The sequence below is a fragment of the Protomyctophum parallelum genome (assembly GCF_964188405.1).
Source record: "Protomyctophum parallelum genome assembly, chromosome: 10".
NCBI lineage: Eukaryota > Metazoa > Chordata > Actinopteri > Myctophiformes > Myctophidae > Protomyctophum > Protomyctophum parallelum.
The window spans coordinates 40,040,597-40,056,631 of record NC_139704.1 but is presented as its reverse complement, the minus strand read 5'-3'; positions in this window follow the sequence as shown (position 1 = coordinate 40,056,631).

Here is a 16,035-nt window from a genome sequence, read left to right as displayed (position 1 = left end):
TGGATCATCTTTAAAGTTTGCCACCATTAACTCTCTTTCCATTGTGAACTTTTACAAACTCAAAGGTATAGAACTTTTAAAGAACTCTTGTCCTGTGTATTCAGTAACTAAAATGAATTGGACAGCCAACTAGTGCTGCACGATTCTTGCTCAAATTTAGAAATGAGATCTCAAAGGTGTCTGAATTTAGATCACAATCTTTTTTTGATTAATTGTGCAGCACTAGTTTACCATTGAAAGGCCCAGGATGTCCTCTTCAGATGCAAATAAGATGCAACAAAACAAGAGGATAAAAACCTCCAGGCGGTTCTCAGGAGGATGGGGAAAAAAGTAGCTTGTGTGTAAGCACATTCATGGTAATGGTCTAGCTTAAATCTTTAATAAATCCATACTGCGCAGTATACTGTACATTCCCTTTTCTATAATTCCTATTTGCAAATTCATCATTGGCCTAACTTTGTCCAGATCAATATTTCCAATACTTATCTCTTGGATGTACAACAACAGCTGCCTGCTGTTGTTTTTCTGCGCACTCCACACAGCCGTGCTTCTGACGGCAAGTTGATAAAGAGAGTCTATATTTACGCCCCTGGCACTGTTGTCTGTATAGTCCAATTGGTCACATATATGGTTCCGTAGCGCAGTTGATTTAAAAATAAAAATAATCGAAACGTCTCAATTACTTCCATTGTACGCTGAAACATGTTTCATCATACAATGGAAGTCAATGAGATGCTATTTGTGGATTATATATTTCTAATAATATATGCGATACCTTGCCAATTTGACTAGAACATTATGACAAGGTAGGTAGCCAGCATAAGCTTCTATCAAAGTGTCCTATTGCTATAAGCACATACATTAAAAAATAATACCAGGTAAAGTGTTTATTTTCTTTGTTTGACATACAGATGGTAAGCCATGATACTAGAGAAACAAGTGAAGAATGTTAGTTCATGTTCAATATTAAAATAATACAACCTAGTGTGTCTTTCGCATGTCTATTATATATTCTGGTCAGGCATTCAAACAGTGGTTCTCAAACATTTGTATGTCAAGGACCCCCAAATTGGGGTGGTCCCCAGACCCCACTTTGAGAACAAGTGATCTAAATAATTCTGTATCATATCAATATTATTCTTTTTTCACTATTGTCAATCACTTACTGTAAGTCTATTTTGTTCTTATTTCCTCAAGCAGCATGTGAAATCAATAGGCTTCTAGAATGCTGTGAAGCTGACATGTTAATATGGACACACCACAGAGGGGGTTCACACCAAGCTGAGACTGATGGGCTGCCTTCTGTGTGTGGGAGAGATGCACCATAGAAATGTAATTAAATGTTGGCTGCCAAACAAAAGCAAACAAAGAATTGAGCCCACGGACTGTTCAGGCCAACCGGAAACATTCCAAAACTATCCGACAGCCAGTCAGCGCGTGCATGTGTGTACACAGTCGCATGCACACACGCTCACAGTCACAGACACACATAATGCATGTCTATGGTGGACATGCATCAACAAGTATGCCATGTGGTATGGTATGTAAAGCCCAAACCACACTAATGGGTCGCCATGCTACTTCTTGTAACCAAACGCTTGTGAGTAGACGCATGTCACCCGAAAATATTAATATAATTCATATTTTCGCCAGATAGCGGGCGATTAGGCGATATGTCGCCCGCTGTTAAAACGCACTGTTTGAGTTGCATCTATCGCTTAGGACATTCACGTTTTCTCATGCCAACAAAGCTCCTTTAAATTGAATCACTTGCGTCGACATGCACCACCATGCGCCAATGTGCAACAGGACACATCACACCGCTGCAATAAACGCTAAAACTGTTGCGTCTCGACCCATTGGTGTGGTTTGGGCTTTCGAGTTGGTGCAGGTTTCTCACTTCCACATTTTGCTGTACATTTGCAAATGGAAATCACATTTCAAGTTGTTTACACTTGTTTAGTGGTAAGTGAGTAAAGGTGTTCCTCAGCTGAGGGAAGATGTTCCGCCCTCCAATTTGTTTATACAGTAGCCCTGAGAGCAGCCTTGCAGGCATCCCTCTCTCTCTCTCTCTCTCTCTACATGGCTAATTCATTAAATTACACCCTGAAATCATATGCCGCCTGACACCAGCCGCCGTTTGAAAACAGTCTGCTGTTTTGCATAAGGATTGAGCTGGAGCCCAAATAAATCGCCTTTGTCTGAATAACGATCGCACCTGGCATGCCCGATTCTGGGCCATATTCAATCTGGCCACCATTGCCTTTATTGGTGGTAGGTGTGCCCGACAGTGGGTGGGGGGGTCCTAAGTTCTTCACTGTCCATTGATTCAAACTGAGCCATGCCAGACTAGAACAACTGGGACTGAATACAGATTGGAAGGAAGCACACAACACGTGCTTGTGTACGCTAAGGATTTTAATTGTTCCTGGATGCTGTTATGACACAAAGGATACAGCAGCTTGAATTATGATGTACTACAGTTCTCTAAAAGTCCGCACTGTAAATGAGCATTTCACCAACTCCACATTATTCATTTCATACACTGCGTTCTTGAGACAACACTTGATGTGTTGTATAACGTGCAGTTGCTGAAATCTCAATCACTTTCCTATAAGCATATGGTGGGATTTGGACACCAGCCAAATAAATTAAAAGGCAGATGCAGAAAACATTCCATTAGGACTCTCTCACTGGAGCGTCACTTTAATTTTTGAAAAGTGATGCAATAAATATAGTATTGGAATCTATCTATCATTCTTCCTCTCTCAGTTCACCAACGTCTCCGTTCTTCTTGCAAGGTCCTATGTTGGTCCTGGACTGGTCTAGTGTGTTTATGTCTGTTGTGTTTCTGTTTGTCTAGTAGTTTATTTATCTTGTCACGTTATGCTGCTGCAACACCTCAATATGCCTTTGGGGATTAATATAGTATATCTCATCAAGAATGGGACAGCATACCATGTGTATGTGTACTGTATGTGTTTTTAGGTTATCATTAGCCTCATGTATCTATTCCATAAAAGCTAATCTAAGTCAACTTCTCCGTGAGCGTAATGTCCCTGTGATGATCACCGTGAACGTGATGCTCGCTGAGTTGAACATATGTGATATCATTGGGAGCCCTGGGCCTGCTTCCCAGCGACAAGTTGTTCGTAGCGTGGTGTGATTAATGTCAAAGACAAGCAAAGTACATTTGTCAAATTCTATAGTCTTTCTGAGCTTTCTTTTGCTGACAATGCTGAAAAGCTGACCTCACACAAGTATGACAGGGAATTATAAGGTAAGCCCCACCGCAATAACATAATTATATCACCATTGTGTCAGTGCACCCCATTTCATATGCCCTATGAAAGAAAGAATTCTGGACATCCTGGCGAGATCACCAACCGTCATGTCATCCTACAATAAATGCGCAAAATCTCTGTGTAGTTCACATATCTCCAAACGGCCGACCGACTTCAAAATCGGCCTGCGCTTTGGCGAAGATCCCAGAGTGCTGTGCGCCTGGCGTTGAGTTGGTTGCATAGGAGGTTGTCCAGGAACGCTATATTACCAAAACACCCATGGCATATATTGGGACTCGGTTGTCCAGAAACCGTCTACAGTGATGCACAGAGCCTATTGTGACAGGCCTAAAGTAGATATAAGGCCATGTCCTTCAGGAACTCCACAGACGATGCACACAGGTCCCATCCAACTTCAGTGTCAACAGGGATCTGCATTCACTGTCACTCATTTTGCCCATGAATTCAATTTGGCTTTAAAAGGTGGACACTTGGCCCAGGCCATGGCGTAACGGTCTGGGCACCTGACTGGTAATCCAGTCGCAGTGTGCCGCGGGTTCGACTCCCGAGCCCGACAAGGCCTTTACTGCATGTCTTCCCCCCATCTCTCTCCCGTTTCCTGTCAGCCTACTGTCTGTCCCTTCAAAAATCAATAAAAGGCGTAAGCCGCAAAAAAAAAGAAAAAAAAGAAAAAAAGAAAAGGTGGACACTTTGTTGGCCAGTGCTTTGTTGGCCAGTGCTTCAATACAATCCTTAATGCTGTCAAGGGGAGTAACACAGAACAATCTGGGGAGCTGTGAGATGGCGGATGACTGATTCTGGCCTGAGTCAAACTATAACGGTACTAAGTGCTAAGCTGGGTGTGGCTGCACAGTGCGCACCTGTTGTGCATGGAGTTAATGCACAAGAGGATACAGTAAATCAGTCATCTCCACAAAACACTCAAGGAGAGAGCCACTGTCCGGACAGTGGAAAGCCATCTTCTCTCCTGTGTAAAATAGTATTCAGATGCTTTCAAAATGTTATTCCCTGCACTTGGAGGAATAAAACAACCAACCGTCATGTCGTTCCTTGCCCTGGGTGGTGACTAGTCAGTCACAGGAGCACATAAATGAAAGAGTAACAGCTAAATCAGGTTACAAAAACTAAACAAAAGAAGCAAAGGGGAAGCATGAGACATCAGGGTGGCCAAGGCCAGAGCAATAAACTAAACAGGACACTATAGTCACATCTGACACTAAGAATAGTCTACACCACCACAACGAAAAGTACAATTCTAGTCTCCCTAACTATGGCTAAAAAATAGGAGTAAAGGGACGGAATAAAAGATGCACACGCTGTAGCACACCCCTACAAAAAGCTTTCCATATCTACTCTCTAAGCAGTGAGCACGCAGCATACATATATGGCACAGTACAGCCTATACAGATACAGCATGCCAGTGCAGAATGGCAAGGACAAAACTGGAGCGAGTACAGTAACTCCTTTTGGCTCTCTTGTTCAATGTGCTGTGCGCCTGGCGTTGAGTTGGTTGCATAGGAGGTTGTCCAGGAACGCTATATTACCAAAACACCCATGGCATATATTGGGACTCGGTTGTCCAGAAACCGTCTACAGTGATGCACAGAGCCTATTGTGACAGGCCTAAAGTAGATATAAGGCCATGTCCTTCAGGAACTCCACAGACGATGCACACAGGTCACATCCAACTTCAGTGTCAACAGGGATCTGCATTCACTGTCACTCATTTTGCCCATGAATTCAATTTGGCTTTAAAAGGTGGACACTTGGCCCAGGCCATGGCGTAACGGTCTGGGCACCTGATTGGTAATCCAGTCGCAGTGTGCCGCGGGTTCGACTCCCGAGCCCGACACGGCCTTTACTGCATGTCTTCCCCCCATCTCTCTCCCGTTTCCTGTCAGCCTACTGTCTGTCCCTTCAAAAATCAATAAAAGGCGTAAGCCGCAAAAAAGAAAAAGAAAAAGGTGGACACTTTGTTGGCCAGTGCTTTGTTGGCCAGTGCTTCAATACAATCCTTAATGCTGTCAAGGGGAGTAACACAGAACAATCTGGGGAGCTGTGAGATGGCGGATGACTGATTCTGGCCTGAGTCAAACTATAACGGTACTAAGTGCTAAGCTGGGTGTGGCTGCACAGTGCGCACCTGTTGTGCATGGAGTTAATGCACAAGAGGATACAGTAAATCAGTCATCTCCACAAAACACTCAAGGAGAGAGCCACTGTCCGGACAGTGGAAAGCCATCTTCTCTCCTGTGTAAAATAGTATTCAGATGCTTTCAAAATGTTATTCCCTGCACTTGGAGGAATAAAACAACCAACCGTCATGTCGTTCCTTGCCCTGGGTGGTGACTAGTCAGTCACAGGAGCACATAAATGAAAGAGTAACAGCTAAATCAGGTTACAAAAACTAAACAAAAGAAGCAAAGGGGAAGCATGAGACATCAGGGTGGCCAAGGCCAGAGCAATAAACTAAACAGGACACTATAGTCACATCTGACACTAAGAATAGTCTACACCACCACAACGAAAAGTACAATTCTAGTCTCCCTAACTATGGCTAAAAAATAGGAGTAAAGGGACGGAATAAAAGATGCACATGCTGTAGCACACCCCTACAAAAAGCTTTCCATATCTACTCTCTAAGCAGTGAGCACGCAGCATACATATATGGCACAGTACAGCCTATACAGATACAGCATGCCAGTGTAGAATGGCAAGGACAAAACTGGAGCGAGTACAGTAACTCCTTTTGGCTCTCTTGTTCACGTTTATTATTTTCAAAATAATCCATGGGCTTCTCCTCCAGTGCCGAATGTTGTCTCCCGGTGCCAGAGGAATTTTGATGGCTTTGTAACCTCATTTGCTAGCTTCTCCCTACATGCCACACACAAGGGGTTTGACATATTAGCATTTACCTGTTACAGAGAATCCATGTAGCAGCTGTCGTATTCTTAATTGAACGATGGCAATCTCATCTTCGCATCTTCAACCAATATGCCCATAATCTGGGCATATATGAAGATCCGGTTACCCAGAAACGTACATCAATCTTGTGTTCATGTGACGTGCTGCGTGTTATCGAGTTTTGTGTACATTAATGGACTATTGATGTATTTTACAGGACCATAAGTGTTTCATTACAATTCATGTGTCTATCCTGGATTTAAGTAATCTTGTATCGAATTTGTATTTTGCTCAATAAAAATCAATCAGTCGAAAGTGACTAATGTCCAAATATGATACAGAAATGTTTGAATTTCTCCTCCATGCCCTGAAATCGTACCGTTTTGTGTTAGGCTATTTGTGCTTTGTTTGAGCTTTAGGACCCAGCATTTGGTATGTGGACATTTTGGTGTCACAGAACCATTTTGCAAGCACTCAGGACTTATAATGGTTTTCCTCAGTAGCACGGTCAGATGCATCTGGCCAGAGACCAACCACTTAGACTCAGAGATGGGTGTGACTACACTACCTGTTGTGTATCTACTGTGAGTGAGAGCCTCTGTCCGAACAGTACAGTACATTACACCTGCACTCCCCTGTAGCAATTTGCTCTGCGTAAAAAAGTCATTGCTGAAAATGTTGCTGCCCCTGCCTGTCACAAACAGATATCACAGCATGCATAGAAAGAGAAATCCTCCTCTACAACTGAAATGCCTTTGAAAATGCCATCTCCTGCAGCATCCATTATCCACAGGGATTGTAAGATAGGAAAGGCATCTACGCTATTATGCTTGCACAATGCATGCTGGGTATTGGTTGCACGATATTTCTCTACAGGTGCAGAGAGTGAGAAAAAAGAGAGGTACATAAGATACAAGTGACAGTACTACATACTGTATGCATCATGTTCTAAACATTTACATATGTCACTGACTCACTGTACTGTATATCCAATAATTATACAATTTACAATTTATATGCTTATTTTCCTCTGTTCTCTTCTCTCCATCAGATATAAATACTCCCTTCTCTGGGATCAATAGCACACATTTCCACATTGTGAAAATGAAAAGACAAACGACTGCACTGAATTGGTTTGGATTTAAGCTTTAGTGATAGGCCTAGTGCACCTCTTCAAACCACTCACAGAGAGAGGCGTATATCAGTGAATTCTACATTTTTTACCAGCTGCAATAATATTTATATAAATTATATATCGTTTCACATCCTTTCCCTTTCTTCAGCAGCAGCTCAAATGCAGGGCGTCACTTCATCTTTTGGGGACCTTTACAGATTACTGTGATTATCCAATCATGGATCTACAATTCAAATGTACCGTAGTTATTTTTAATTTAATTCAGAACGCTGTGCAAAATGGCTCTTGATTTGTGTTACGAATGAACACTGCCAATTTCATAATACTGAGGAAACTTTGCCATGGTGGAAAACAAATCTCCCCCACAATCCATAATCCATCTATACTAATATATGATAAGGTGCCTAGTGGCACTTATATAATAATATCCTCTAATGCCAAAATGGGGAAAGAAATCCCCCACCCAAAAAACAACAACTCAAGGTTTATTTATTTTAAACTGAAAGAGTGGACAAAATTGGCCTGGGCCATGGCTCAGTGGTCCAGGCACCTTGGCTGGTAATCCAGTCTGGCAGTGTGCCGCGGGTTCGACTCCCGATCCCGGCGGCCTTTACTGCATGTCTTCCACCCATCTCTCTCCCCATTTCCTGTCAGCCTACTGTCTGTCCCTCCACCAAAAATATAAAATAAAGGCGAAAGCCACAAAAAGAAAAAAAGAGTGGACAGAATTATTAAATCAACATTCTGTGATTCCAGTGTGGGTGTTGCGGTCAACCCTCTTTGACTGGTCTCAGTAAAGTATGATGCATGAGTAACGCTCTGGCTGTGTCTTAAAAGCACTAGCTGCGGGTGGTAAGCCTGCGGGGAGAGAGAGAGAGAGAGAGGGGGGAATCGATATGGGGTTAGCCCACTTAAGTGATGTGGACAGACCGCATAATGAACACGTACAGGGCTGTGGGAAAGTACCACCATTGGGGAGAAGGCTCCCTTGATTGCCTGTGTCAGTCATCATTCCTGCAGCACCGACCTCTGCCGACGTCACCATGCTTTACAGTATAGCCAGCCCATAGAGCCCCCATTGTGAACCCGGACATGTTGAGTACATCAATGTTTCATGTTAGAAATGTTTAGTATGAGTCCCCAGAATGTAGATGCTACTGCCGGATGCTAACTTGCATAATTATGTTAAGCAATTTTCATAATTCGCATACCGTAATCATTTGCATAATTTGTATATTTCGCATTATCACCTGTATGGACAATATTTCAGCAATTGCTTGGTCGATTTGGAAAGTATTGGAGTTGTTTTGTGGGTTATTGAGGATGCTGATGCACTGATGATCGAAAAGTAAAAAAAAAAAAAAGTTATTTAGGACAGCAGCGCACGCGTGCACACACACACGCACACACACACACACACACACACACACACACACACACACACACACACACACACACACACACACACACACACACACACAGCCGTACAGCGAGTCATCATGTGAGATTCACAGAGGTTCACATTCTGGCTACTAGACTAGTAATGCAGCTCTGGGTTGAAAATGCAAGCTGAGGAGGGCTGCGGGAGTCACAGGCATGACATGTCGTTGTGACATTCAAAAGGCTGTGTGACACTGCTTACATTTTGAACATGGCATAACTGATGTCTGTGTTAAATCCATGTTTTAGCATTGTGGCTGACATTGCCGTGCCACTATGATACCCTTGTCATGTTTTATTTAATGCACCACTATCGCTATCACTCACACACACACACACACACACACACACACACACACACACACACACACACACACACACACACACACACACACACACACACACACACACACACACACACACACACACACACACACACACACACACACAAATAATGTATGAGTTTTTGTGTGATTTGCAAGAATGCATATGTGAGTCTTCGTGTGAGCATACCCATGTAAATACATCTGTATACCTAGGTTGAGAGAAAGGGGCCATGCTACTGTAGCTAAAGAGGCAGCATTGGTATTTGCAGGTGATTGAAAGCAGCACATTACTGTCCCACTGTGCGGGGTAATAACACCCGCTGCATGCATTCAGATGCAAACGGGTTCTGCATAATGCGATTATAGTCTTGGCTAAGCTGGAATTGGAAACGCGTCTCATACCATTATTAGGTGATGTGCTCAAAACGTAGAGCGGGTTTTGTTCATTTTGTGCTGCTGGGTGATTATTTGTCTTCTCTGGGGGGGGGGGTTTGTGCCGCTGAAGTGCTCTTGAGTGGGAGCTACATGTATACAGTAGGTTCTTTTTGATTTTCACTCTGCACCCCCATCTCCTTCCACTGTCCTCCTCCTGTGGTCTGATTAACCAACTATTCACTTTAATCATGAAAGACTCACCGGCTCAGCCCGGATTATACTCTGTGATTCTTCCTCCACATTTCACCTTGATTGAATAAAACAGCCCAGAGAGCAATAAATCAATGAGTCTAATTGACAAGCTTTTGAATCCACTTGATTTTTCCCGGCTTTCATTCTTGCCGTTTCTGTCCGATATGCGGTTATAATGAACTGTTATTGTGGTAAATGGTAAATTGCCACTGCGGTGGTCGAGGCAGTCGAGGACTTCAAATATCTCAACTAGTGTTTATAACCAGAGGCATTCTTTTAATCCGCCCCTTGGAAATGCAGGTTCCACACAGAGATCCCAGACTCTACGCAGTGATATTAATCTGGCCATGCCAGGCTATAGGTTTCCCACACCTGTACTAGTACTGTGTGAGCAAAATCAATGCCATACTAAACTATAAGGCCTAAAATAGGCCATGCAATGTCAAGGACTTTTGACAGGATGTCAGCTTGAAATATTCTGTTAGAGGTATATCACTGTTAATATTTCCAGTAGGGAGTCTGGGGACTGATGCAAGAGAGGACAGAGTGACTGCAAGATGAATGTGGGGCACACAGGTGTGTCTTTTTCAAGGGATCACACTGCTATGTACGCAGTGCACAGAAAGGGCCCAATAGAGCTGGCCCCTTTGCCCTCAAAGTCAAAGTGCCCTTTGTTGACAGGTGTTAATTTTATAATGTCAGTCTCAAGGTCAGGTTTTGATACCCAATGTCATTGGCCTGGTTATTGCATGGGTGAAATATGCTAACTCTCTCCTGTCCCTCCCTCTATGTTACCAATAAAATAAAATACCTATAAAATAAGTTTAATAAACAAATGAAATACCTGAGTGGGTAATTAGATGATAGGCATTAATAATATTGTCACCTTATGGATACTAAAGAGTAGTAGCATTATATCTTTGCTTTGCTTTGTTTTTGTCTTTTCTGCTCAGTATGTACTTTTATATTATACATTTTTTCATATACATACATTAAGTACTAATTGTATTTAATGTAAACGGTGAAGTTCTACCGCTCTAGGGGTTCTTACCTCAACGGCACAACAACCATCGGTCATCTTTCAATTGGAAATAAGTAAATAACTAGTATATTATGCATGTATATAATACAGTATACAGTATGTTATGTTGTGCAAATCAAATAAATCAAATCATCTCACTCTCCTGAGTCTCCTCCCTCCCCCATGCCTCTCTCCCTTTCTCGTTGTTCAAGCTCCCGTCTGATGTCCAAACAGAAACCTCCCAGGCTTACGTTTCTGCAAAAAGAAAAGCCTGGTCACAATGTAAGGCAGAGAAGCTATCGGCGGATGTATCCTCCGGAACATCCGTCAAATGTACTTCCCCCGGATACGATATTTTCCCGACCAATCACAACACTTGTTTCATTCGCAGAGAATGTAAACTGATTTGTAAAGCATCAACGTCATTTCCTTGGGCAATACCTCCGCTAAAATCCCGCAAACCTCAGCTGATAGTCTTTTCAGCGTAGGTCTTGACTCTTGCCCAGGGTGAGTGATCACTACTTACTCAGTATGCACACTGTTTATTTTGTCTACTCTGGTTGCACCATAATGACCGTCCTTTATTAAATCCCTTCCCCCATTGCCCTGAGCGTTTTCATATGCGTGCACAACCCTAAAATATTGTCATCACATGCCATGCAGAAAGATGGAGATTTACACTCTACTGAGTGCACCTTTCTAGTTATGCTATGTTATGTCAAAAAAGTAAGTCAGTATAGTTGCCACCTTCACATTGTAATTTATTCACTAACCTTGGTACTCTGGCACAGGTAGTTATGCTTTGTATAGTTTTGATGGTTAGTGATTAGTCACCCCAGTTCATTATATCCAGTTTTCTAAATGTTTAAAAGTGTAATATTGTTTGGGCAACTCACACTGAGTCACTGCAGTGTGTTTTCCCCCCAACACATTTTATTGGGAAATAAGAAGCAGCATATAGGAGAGGCAATGAAAGACAAAACGTTCTTATCTCCCTGAACTTGGATCCGTTTTCCAGCCATATGATAAATGTAACCAATACAGTATAAAACTACAAAGATGCGCTCTGCGGAGCAGCTCTCCCTAGACATTGCTTTTAAAAGAAGCTTGTATGAACTGTGTTCTTACATGAGTCAGAGCTTGTACTTGAATGTTTTGTTGTTCTTGATGGGCAGCATACAGTGTATAGCAGGGCATTGTCTTTTAGTTGGCTACAGAGATGTCATTTGGTTAGTTAACTGGTGTCACAAAAACTAGCAGAGCTTGTAACTCTACAGTCAAGCACAAAAACTAGCACAGCGCGTGTAACTAGAGTCAAGCACTTCCATATGAGTGGGGACATCACAGGACTGTTCTTGTGTGTGAGAATATAAAGTAATACAGTGTGGTTTATTTCCTTTTCACATTAAAAAACATGCTATTAATAATATCAAACTACACTACTATTTTAATGCCAAAGAAATGGTGGTTTGTGCATAAACAGCCCCTTGTGAGAGCAAGGACTGGCTTCAAATACAACCCCCGTCTTGCCTGTCTCATCTTTCTCTCTGCCCTTGGTTTCCTTGATTCTCTACACTGACTTATCTCTTATCTGCAATACAACTTATATTACAAAATAAATAAGGAGATAGAATGAGTTTCTTTCGTTAGACGAGCACCTGTTTTGCAAATTAATTGGGTGGCTCTGTCTGTCACACATAAATCCATGTACAGTATGTAAAACCGAGTGAGTATTGCCTCACAGAAGTCTTTTCATACATATCACCTTAATGATGTATTTGCCTCAAGAATGTGTTAACACTCATAAAGGAAAAGTGTATTTTATTGCCATGTGCCCATTGTGCCAATAAATGGCAGTGTCATCATGCAAAAAAAAGAGTATTTTTCGCCCTCTCTCATGGCCCACTCTAGTCGTGTCTGAGTTGTAGAGGAGCTATGCTGGAAATCCCCCGCCGTGCTGATGAGGGTTTAAAAAAGCAATAGCTCATGGTGTGATCCAGGGCGACTTATACAAATCTCTTGCTCATCACACTTTATTGCTGTTAACTTTGTCCCCCACGGCACTTCTACGGTACATGTGGGGGGCAAACAACCAAGCCGATATCTGTGGTGCAGATTTGATCTGCTTAAGTGAGCTTGGGGCGGTCGATGCCTCCTATGTTTAGCAAGAACATCACACTGAGTGATCCGGAAGATAGGAAATAGACGTCTAGGAAGTAGATTTTTGGCTGAAATTGATTGTGTTATTTCGCTATAATCATCTAATGTGCTGGATATTAAAATGGATATTGTTTAATTTAAGTTAGTATCGGACAGATTATATTAATTCCACTGAGAACATTAGCGATAACTGCTGTGAATGTTTAGAGCCTGATTGTTATACCTGATTAACAGATTGTATACATTTTTTAGAGCATTTATTAGTGTTGGTTGGCGTTTCAACTTTCAATATATCCAATTTAATTCTAAAATTCCACAGATTGCTGCATTTGCGCTGCAGATCAGGCCCTATCCAATTACACTGTTCTTTGCTTGAACGGTATTCAATTTCTCATCATCTAGAATCTGTAGTAATTCATCTTTTTAATAACCCTGCATGACCCATGGCAACAATTCAGCTGCGTAATATTTTAACAGCATAATTAGTTAATCTCTGTATTTTAAGTATTTTTGTCCAGAAACTTTGTCCACTTTACTCTCTCAACATGTACTAAGCAACAAAAGTTCAGGGGAAATGTTATAAGTAAACCAACTCCACTCAAAGCTATCGCATAGCATTGTAGCCACTAGCCACCCGTGTATATTCCAGGTTTTCTAAACTTATATATATTAAAATCGCCTAGTGGGTGAGTGGACGTTTATCCGTCTGCCTTCTTCTACCACATCAGCAGTGCCATAGTTTCCACAAATAATAATGGGAAAGCCAATACACTACATTTCATGCTTGCAACTTTCATATTTACCGTGCACTGTGTATTTGTACATTATTGCGCAATGTGGTTGTGGCCCTATAGATTAGAACTACATTATTGCACAATACGTATTGCATAATGTCACATTTTCCCACTTACACATCACATGCGACAGGCTCAGAGAGCTCCATATGCCCATATCAGTCTGATTGGCAGTGCAAAGTACAGGTGTGTGAGGGCCACAGAGTGTCCCGAACCCTAGATGGAAGTGCCACCAAATCTAGTACTGTACAATCCCTGTAGTATGGCAAATACAGACAAGAGGTCTCTGCCAAATGTTCTGCATTGCCATATTCTATGGTGCCTAAACTCAATGGACCCTCAGAGTCAGTCTAGGTTCCTTCTCCCATCAGCTAATGCCTTTTCAGGTGCTTCCTTCTATGGATCGCTATTCGCTACCATAGCTCCGCAATCACACACACACACACACACACACACACACACACACACACACACACACACACACACACACACACACACACACACACACACACACACACACACACACACACACACACACACACACACACACACACACACACACACACACACACACACACACACACACACACTCACTTCTTGCAGTAAGAAGAGGCAGGGAGAGTGAGAGGGACAGAAGAAAGGAAGAGAAAGAGACCAGAATTAAAGAAATCATGTGACAAGAGGGAAAGCGAGAGTACAATCCCATCCTCATCCAAGTAATGTTCTGTAAATGACGACAATGTTACAAAATAATAATGATTATAATGAAATAAGTACGGTATAGGTGCAGTGATTTTGCAATGTCTGTGTCATTCATAAACCCACTAATGCTGTTTTACGCTGTGATGAAGCTTTGGCACATTGTCACATTGCACTCCTGTTAGTTGGCTGAGCGTCCAGGTTTGCATTGATTGCAGGAGTGTTTCAGTCAATGGCTCTTCATGTAATGTGTTTCAGGGTAAGTGTCTAAAACGTTGACCTCAGCAAAATCCCAAGGCGCGATCGAATAGCAGCTTATAATAAGAGGTGCGGAAGAAAGTAATGAATTCTTGCCTTAATGACATAAACTGAAGGAAGTATTACTATTGATGTAATGCTAGTAATGGCAAAATGGAATGGTCATAGCCTTGGTTAAGACACTTAGCAACGTCATGTTCACAATTCATTTAGTATCTGATCGAGACCCGACTACGGATAAGCGGTTGAAGACGGATGGATGGATGGAGAATGCAACAAGAAATACTATGTGATGTTTATGCCCATATATGGACATTACTGTATCTGTTTGCAAAAGTATGGTTCTCGACAAACGTACAAATTCATTGCATTTATTATTGTAAGATGACAATAATACATCATTTCCTTCCAATTCATTTCTTGAACTCTCCAGAAACATTTTGGCGCTTTGCATTATTGGCAACAAATCAGTTTGTTCCTGTTGAGTAGGCAAGACAAATAGACGCTTCCGTCTCTTCATTTGATATTGGGCTTCTCAAATATGTCTTCAGCCTCCAAAGTGCAGATCAGTTCCTCTGAGCTCAGGCTGATGAGCTTAGCAAGACCAAAAGTATTTTCAGCAGTGTCCTGACCTCGTACAGTAAGCCTGCCACCAGAATGCCCTATATATAGACCTTTTATTTTAGTACGGGCCATTTTCACCAAATCTTTATTTCTTGTGTTTGGACTTTTGGTCGATATTGATAAAGCGCAACACGTTCAGTTGAAGTTTCAACTGATGTACAGTCACAGTTACCTGTATAGCGTTGGAGCACAAGTTTGAGGTCCTTGGTACAGTTTTCATTTTTCTTTTTATGAATAATAAAAACATTGCCATCACTGACCCTATCGGTGGTAGTTCTGTTATTATTAACAGCACCATGGACGGCTTGGACGCATGGAGATCTCCATCTCTCTCTCCCCATTTCTTTCTCCAAGGTGCTTTGTGCCACTGTTTACAGAACATAGTATTCATCAGTGTGGACACTCACATAATGTTGTTATAGTTATCGTGCTCGGTGTGAACGGACCTTAATAATCTCAATGGTGCCCGTCATGCTGTAGGCATGGTGGGCTTCTCAATAACAATTTGTTTGGCAAACTGTTCCGTGAAAATATTACAGTCAGAATTAGGCATACTCTTTTTATCATTAAAATTAACTGATTAAATATGTATTAATTATTACCCCCCACAATGTAGGCTATATAAAATGTTAAAATGTCTTTATTCTTGCATGATACATTTTAAGAAACCAATTACACATTTAGGCCATGAGAATAATATTTGATATTGTATTCCTGAAACTGACGTTATCATATTCATGGC